This window comes from Panulirus ornatus, chromosome 48 (genome assembly GCF_036320965.1).
Source record: "Panulirus ornatus isolate Po-2019 chromosome 48, ASM3632096v1, whole genome shotgun sequence".
Taxonomy (NCBI): Eukaryota; Metazoa; Arthropoda; class Malacostraca; order Decapoda; family Palinuridae; genus Panulirus; species Panulirus ornatus.
In genome coordinates this window covers 30,227,448-30,234,099 of record NC_092271.1, presented here as the reverse complement: position 1 = coordinate 30,234,099, position 6,652 = coordinate 30,227,448, and positions in this window count along the sequence as shown.

Sequence of the window (6,652 nt, the reverse complement as noted above, 5' to 3'; positions counted from 1 at the left end):
CCAAAAGAAGGTATTGTAAGATTGTTAGTTATAGCTTGACGACTACGCCTTAATGACTCTGGCAGTCATTGGTTGTAAAGCCCGACTTGTTAACGAAGGAACCAACCAGTAAACAAGACATGTACTATTATAATGACCGGACCCTCCCAGCCTGTCTACCTCTTGATTTCTGTGTCTCACTTAGCGAGGGACTGACGGTATGGCATAGTACGTATGGCTTCAAGACAAGGCTTATTATTTACATGATCATCATAGGATTTTTATGATCAACGTTTGTGTACGTCCTGATGTAGCACTTTCATTATAGTGGCCAGAATATTTTTGGTTATTATTATAGCATTATTAACTCTTGCGTCTGAGTTTGATACTAAAGAATATTTGAGATGATAAGTAACTGTTATCTGCACAGAAACTAGTTTGCCCGAGTTTAACTGACAATGATAATTGTAAAGTAATGTTTAGCAGTTTGTTAGTTTTATGATATGATACTTTCGTATACTTTCATTATATTGAGGATGATGTAACGTACAGGAGATGTGTGTGTGTGTGTGTGTGTGTGTGTGTGTGTGTGTGTGTGTGTGTGTGAGAGAGAGTAAGGTTAGCGAGGTGAACGATGCCTGTTACCGACTCAGCACCACCTGCCGCTTATCACGTACACACCCGTGGTTGCTGCCCGCCATATTATGTCTCCTGCTGGCCGAGTCTGCTGCTGCTTCCCAGGCGCTACTGGAAGGTTGCTGATGCTGGGAAGCTTCTGAGCTGAAATGGTGTTGTTAGGACACTTCTGATCTGGGACTCTGATGCTGGGATGCTGCTGGACTGAGGTGGTGATGCTGGGATGCTGGTGGGCTAGGATTGTGATTGAGTGTAACACAGCCTTAGAGGTGCGAGAGGTCCGTGAAAGGTGATATATATATATATATATATATATATATATATATATATATATATATATATATATATATATATATATATATATATATATATATATTTCTCACATACATTCTTCAAAGCAAACACCTGATCCACACATCCTCTACCACTTCTGAAACCACACTGCTCTTCCCCAATCTGATGCTCTGTATATGCCTTCACCCTCTCAATCAATACCCTCCCATATAATTTACCAGGAATACTCAACAAACTTATACCTCTGTAATTTGAGCACTCACTCTTATCCCCTTTGCCTTTGTATAATGGCACTATGCACGCATTCCGCCAATCCTCAGGCACCTCACCATGAGTAATACATACATAAAATAACCTTACCAACCAGTCAACAATACAGTCACCCCCTTTTTTAATGAATTCCACTGCAATACCATCCAAACCTGCTGCCTTGCCGGCTTTCATCTTCCGCAAAGCTTTTACTACCTCTTCTCTGTTTACCAAATCATTTTCCCTAACCCTCTCACTTAGAAAAGAAAATGGATTTGTATGTAGCATTTATGGATCTGGAGAAGGCATATGATAGAGTTGATAGAGATGCTCTGTGGAAGGTATTAAGAATATATGGTGTGGGAGGCAAGTTGTTAGAAGCAGTGAAAAGTTTTTATCGAGGATGTAAGGCATGTGTACGTGTAGGAAGAGAGGAAAGTGATTGGTTCTCAGTGAATGTAGGTTTGCGGCAGGGGTGTGTGATGTCTCCATGGTTGTTTAATTTGTTTATGGATGGGGTTGTTAGGGAGGTGAATGCAAGAGTTTTGGAAAGAGGGGCAAGTATGAAGTCTGTTGGGGATGAGAGAGCTTGGGAAGTGAGTCAGTTGTTGTTCGCTGATGATACAGCGCTGGTGGCTGATTCATGTGAGAAACTGCAGAAGCTGGTTACTGAGTTTGGTAAAGTGTGTGAAAGAAGAAAGTTAAGAGTAAATGTGAATAAAAGCAAGGTTATTAGGTACAGTAGGGTTGAGGGTGAAGTCAATTGGGAGGTGAGTTTGAATGGAGAAAAACTGGAAGAAGTGAAGTGTTTTAGATATCTGGGAGTGGATCTGGCAGCGGATGGAACCATGGAAGCGGAAGTGGATCATAGGGTGGGGGAGGGGGCGAAAATTCTGGGAGCCTTGAAGAATGTGTGGAAGTCGAGAACATTATCTCGGAAAGCAAAAATGGGTATGTTTGAAGGAATAGTGGTTCCAACAATGTTGTATGGTTGCGAGGCGGGGGCTATGGATAGAGTTGTGCGCAGGAGGATGGATGTGCTGGAAATGAGGTGTTTGAGGACAATATGTGGTGTGAGGTGGTTTGATCGAGTAAGTAACGTAAGGGTGAGAGAGATGTGTGGAAATAAAAAGAGCGTGGTTGAGAGAGCAGAAGAGGGTGTTTTGAAATGGTTTGGGCACATGGAGAGAATGAGTGAGGAAAGATTGACCAAGAGGATATATGTGTCGGAGGTGGAGGGAACGAGGAGAAGAGGGAGACCAAATTGGAGGTGGAAAGATGGAGTGAAAAAGATTTTGTGTGATCGGGGCCTGAACATGCAGGAGGGTGAAAGGAGGGCAAGGAATAGAGTTAATTGGATCGATGTGGTATACCGCGGTTGACGTGCTGTCAGTGGATTGAATCAGGGCATGTGAAGCGTCTGGGGTAAACCATGGAAAGCTGTGTAGGTATGTATATTTGCGTGTGTGGACGTGTATGTATATACATGTGTATGGGGGTGGGTTGGGCCATTTCTTTCGTCTGTTTCCTTGCGCTACCTCGCAAACGCGGGAAACAGCGACAAAGCAAAAAAAAAAAAAAGAATATATATATATATATATATATATATATATATATATATATATATATATATATATATATATATATATATATATTTATTTATTTATTCATTTATTTTGCTTTGACGCTGTCTCCCGTGTTAGCGAGGTAGCGCAAGGAAACAGACGAATGAATGGCCCAACCCATCCACATACACATGTATATACATACACGTCCACACACGCAAATATACATACCTATACATCTCAATGTACACATATATACACACATACAGACATATACATATATACACATGTACATAATTCATACTGTCTGCCTTTATTTATTCCCATCGCCACCCCGCCACACATGGAATAACAACCCCCTCCCCCCTCAAGTGAGCGAGGTAGCGCTAGGAAAAGACAACAAAGGCCACATTCGTTCACACTCAGTCTCTAGCTGTCATGTAATAATGCACAGAAACCACAGCTCCCTTTCCACATTCAGGCCCCACAGAACTGTCCATGGTTTAACCCAGACGCTTCACATGCCCTGGTTCAATCCATTGACAGCACGTCGACCCCGGTATACCACAACGTTCCAATTCACTCTATTCCTTGCACGCCTTTCACCCTCCTGCATGTTCAGGCCCCGATCACTCAAAATCTTTTTCACTCCATCTTTCCACCTCCAATTTGGTCTCCCACTTCTCGTTCCCTCCACCTCTGACACATATATCCTCTTGGTCAATCTTTCCTCACTCATTCTCTCCATGTGACCAAACCATTTCAAAACACCCTCTTCTGCTCTCTCAACCACACTCTTTTTATTACCACACATCTCTCTTACCCTATCATTACTTACTCGATCAAACCACCTCACACCACATATTGTCCTCAAACATCTCATTTTCAGCACATCTACCTCCTGCGCACAACTCTATCCATAGCCCACGCCTCGCAACCATACAACATTGTTGGAACCACTATTCCTTCAAACATATCCATTTTTTTGCTTTCTGAGATAATGTTCACGACTTCTAAACATTTTTCAAGGCTCCCAGAATTTTCGCCCCCTCCCCACCCTATGATTCACTTCCGCTTCCATAGTTTCATCCGCTGCCAGATCCACTCCCAGATATCTAAAACACTTAACTTTCTCCAGTTTTTCTCCATTCAAAATTACCTGCCAATTGACTTGACCCTCAACCCTACTGTACTTAATAACCTTGCTCTTATTCACATTCACTCTTACCTTTCTTCTTTCACACACTTTACCAAACTTAGTCACCAGCTTCTGCAGTTTCTCACATGAATCAGCCACCAGCGCTGTATCATCAGCGAACAACAACTGACTCACTTCCCAAGCTCTCTCATCCACAACAGACTGCATACTTGCCCCTCTTTCCAAAACCCTTGCATTCACCTCCCTAACAACCCCATCCATAAACAAATTAAACAACCATGGAGACATCACACACCCCTGCCGCAAACCTGCATATATATATATATATATATATATATATATATATATATATATATACATATATATATATATAATGTTGGGGTGAAGAGGGTGGTGAGAGTAAGTGAGCTTGGGAAGGAGACCTGTGTGAGGAAGTACCAGGAGAGACTGAGTATAGAATGGAAAAAGGTGAGAACAATGGAAGTAAGGGGAGTGGGGGAGGAATGGGATATATTTAGGGAATCAGTGATGGATTGCGCAAAAGATGCTTGTGGCATGAGAAGAGTGGGAGGTGGGTTGATTAGAAAGGGTAGTGAGTGGTGGGATGAAGAAGTAAGAGTATTACTGAAAGAGAAGAGAGAGGCATTTGGACGATTTTTGCAGGGAAAAAATGCAATTGAGTGGGAGATGTATAAAAGAAAGAGACAGGAGGTCAAGAGAAAGGTGCAAGAGGTGAAAAAAGGGCAAATGAGAGTTGGGGTGAGAGAGTATCATTAAATTTTAGGGAGAATAAAAAGATGTTCTGGAAGGAGGTAAATAAAGTGCGTAAGACAAGGGAGCAAATGGGAACTTCAGTGAAGGGCGCAAATGGGGAGGTGATAACAAGTAGTGGTGATGTGAGAAGGAGATGGAGTGAGTATTTTGAAGGTTTGTTGAATGTGTTTGATGATAGAGTGGCAGATATAGGGTGTTTTGGTCGAGGTGGTGTGCAAAGTGAGAGGGTTAGGGAAAATGATTTGGTAAACAGAGAAGAGGTAGTGAAAGCTTTGCGGAAGATGAAAGCCGGCAAGGCAGCAGGTTTGGATGGTATTGCAGTGGAATTTATTAAAAAAGGGGGTGACTGTATTGTTGACTGGTTGGTAAGGTTATTTAATGTATGTATGACTCATGGTGAGGTGCCTGAGGATTGGCGGAATGCGTGCATAGTGCCATTGTACAAAGGCAAAGGGGATAAGAGTGAGTGCTCAAATTACAGAATTATAAGTTTGTTGAGTATTCCTGGCAAATTATATGGGAGGGTATTGATTGAGAGGGTGAAGGCATGTACAGAGCATCAGATTGGGGAAGAGTAGTGTGGTTTCAGAAGTGGTAGAGGATGTGTGGATCAGGTGTTTGCTTTGAAGAATGTATGTGAGAAATACTTAGAAAAGCAAATGGATTTGTATGTAGCATTTATGGATCTGGAGAAGGCATATGATAGAGTTGATAGAGATGCTCTGTGGAAGGTATTAAGAATATATGGTGTGGGAGGCAAGTTGTTAGAAGCAGTGAAAAGTTTTTATCGAGGATGTAAGGCATGTGTACGTGTAGGAAGAGAGGAAAGTGATTGGTTCTCAGTGAATGTAGGTTTGCGGCAGGGGTGTGTGATGTCTCCATGGTTGTTTAATTTGTTTCTGGATGGGGTTGTTAGGGAGGTAAATGCAAGAGTTTTGGAAAGAGGGGCAAGTATGAAGTCTGTTGGGGATGAGAGAGCTTGGGAAGTGAGTCAGTTGTTGTTCGCTGATGATACAGCGCTGGTGGCTGATTCATGTGAGAAACTGCAGAAGCTGGTGACTGAGTTTGGTAAAGTGTGTGGAAGAAGAAAGTTAAGAATATATGTGAATAAGAGCAAGGTTATTAGGTACAGTAGGGTTGAGGTTCAAGTCAATTGGGAGGTGAGTTTGAATGGAGAAAAACTGGAGGAAGTGAAGTGTTTTAGATATCTGGGAGTGGATCTGGCAGCGGATGGAACCATGGAAGCGGAAGTGGATCATAGGGTGGGGGAGGGGGCGAAAATTCTGGGGGCCTTGAAGAATGTGTGGAAGTCGAGAACATTATCTCGGAAAGCAAAAATGGGTATGTTTGAAGGAATAGTGGTTCCAACGATGTTGTATGGTTGCGAGGCGTGGGCTATGGATAGAGTTGTGCGCAGGAGGATGGATGTGCTGGAAATGAGATGTTTGAGGAGAATGTGTGGTGTGAGGTGGTTTGATCGAGTGAGTAACGTAAGGGTAAGAGAGATGTGTGGAAATAAAAAGAGCGTGGTTGAGAGAGCAGAAGAGGGTGTTTTGAAGTGGTTTGGGCACATGGAGAGAATGAGTGAGGAAAGATTGACCAAGAGGATATATGTGTCGGAGGTGGAGGGAACGAGGAGAAGAGGGAGACCAAATTGGAGGTGGAAAGATGGAGTGAAAAAGATTTTGTGTGATCGGGGCCTGAACATGCAGGAGGGTGAAAGGAGGGCAAGGAATAGAGTGAATTGGAGCGATGTGGTATACCGGGGTTGACGTGCTGTCAGTGGATTGAATCAGGGCATGTGAAGCGTCTGGGGTAAACCATGGAAAGCTGTGTAGGTATGTATATTTGCGTGTGTGGACGTATGTATATACATGTGTATGGGGGGGGGGGGGTTGGGCCATTTCTTTCGTCTGTTTCCTTGCGCTACCTCGCAAACGCCCCTCTTTCCAAAACTCTTGCATTTACCTCCCTAACAACCCCATCCATAAACAAA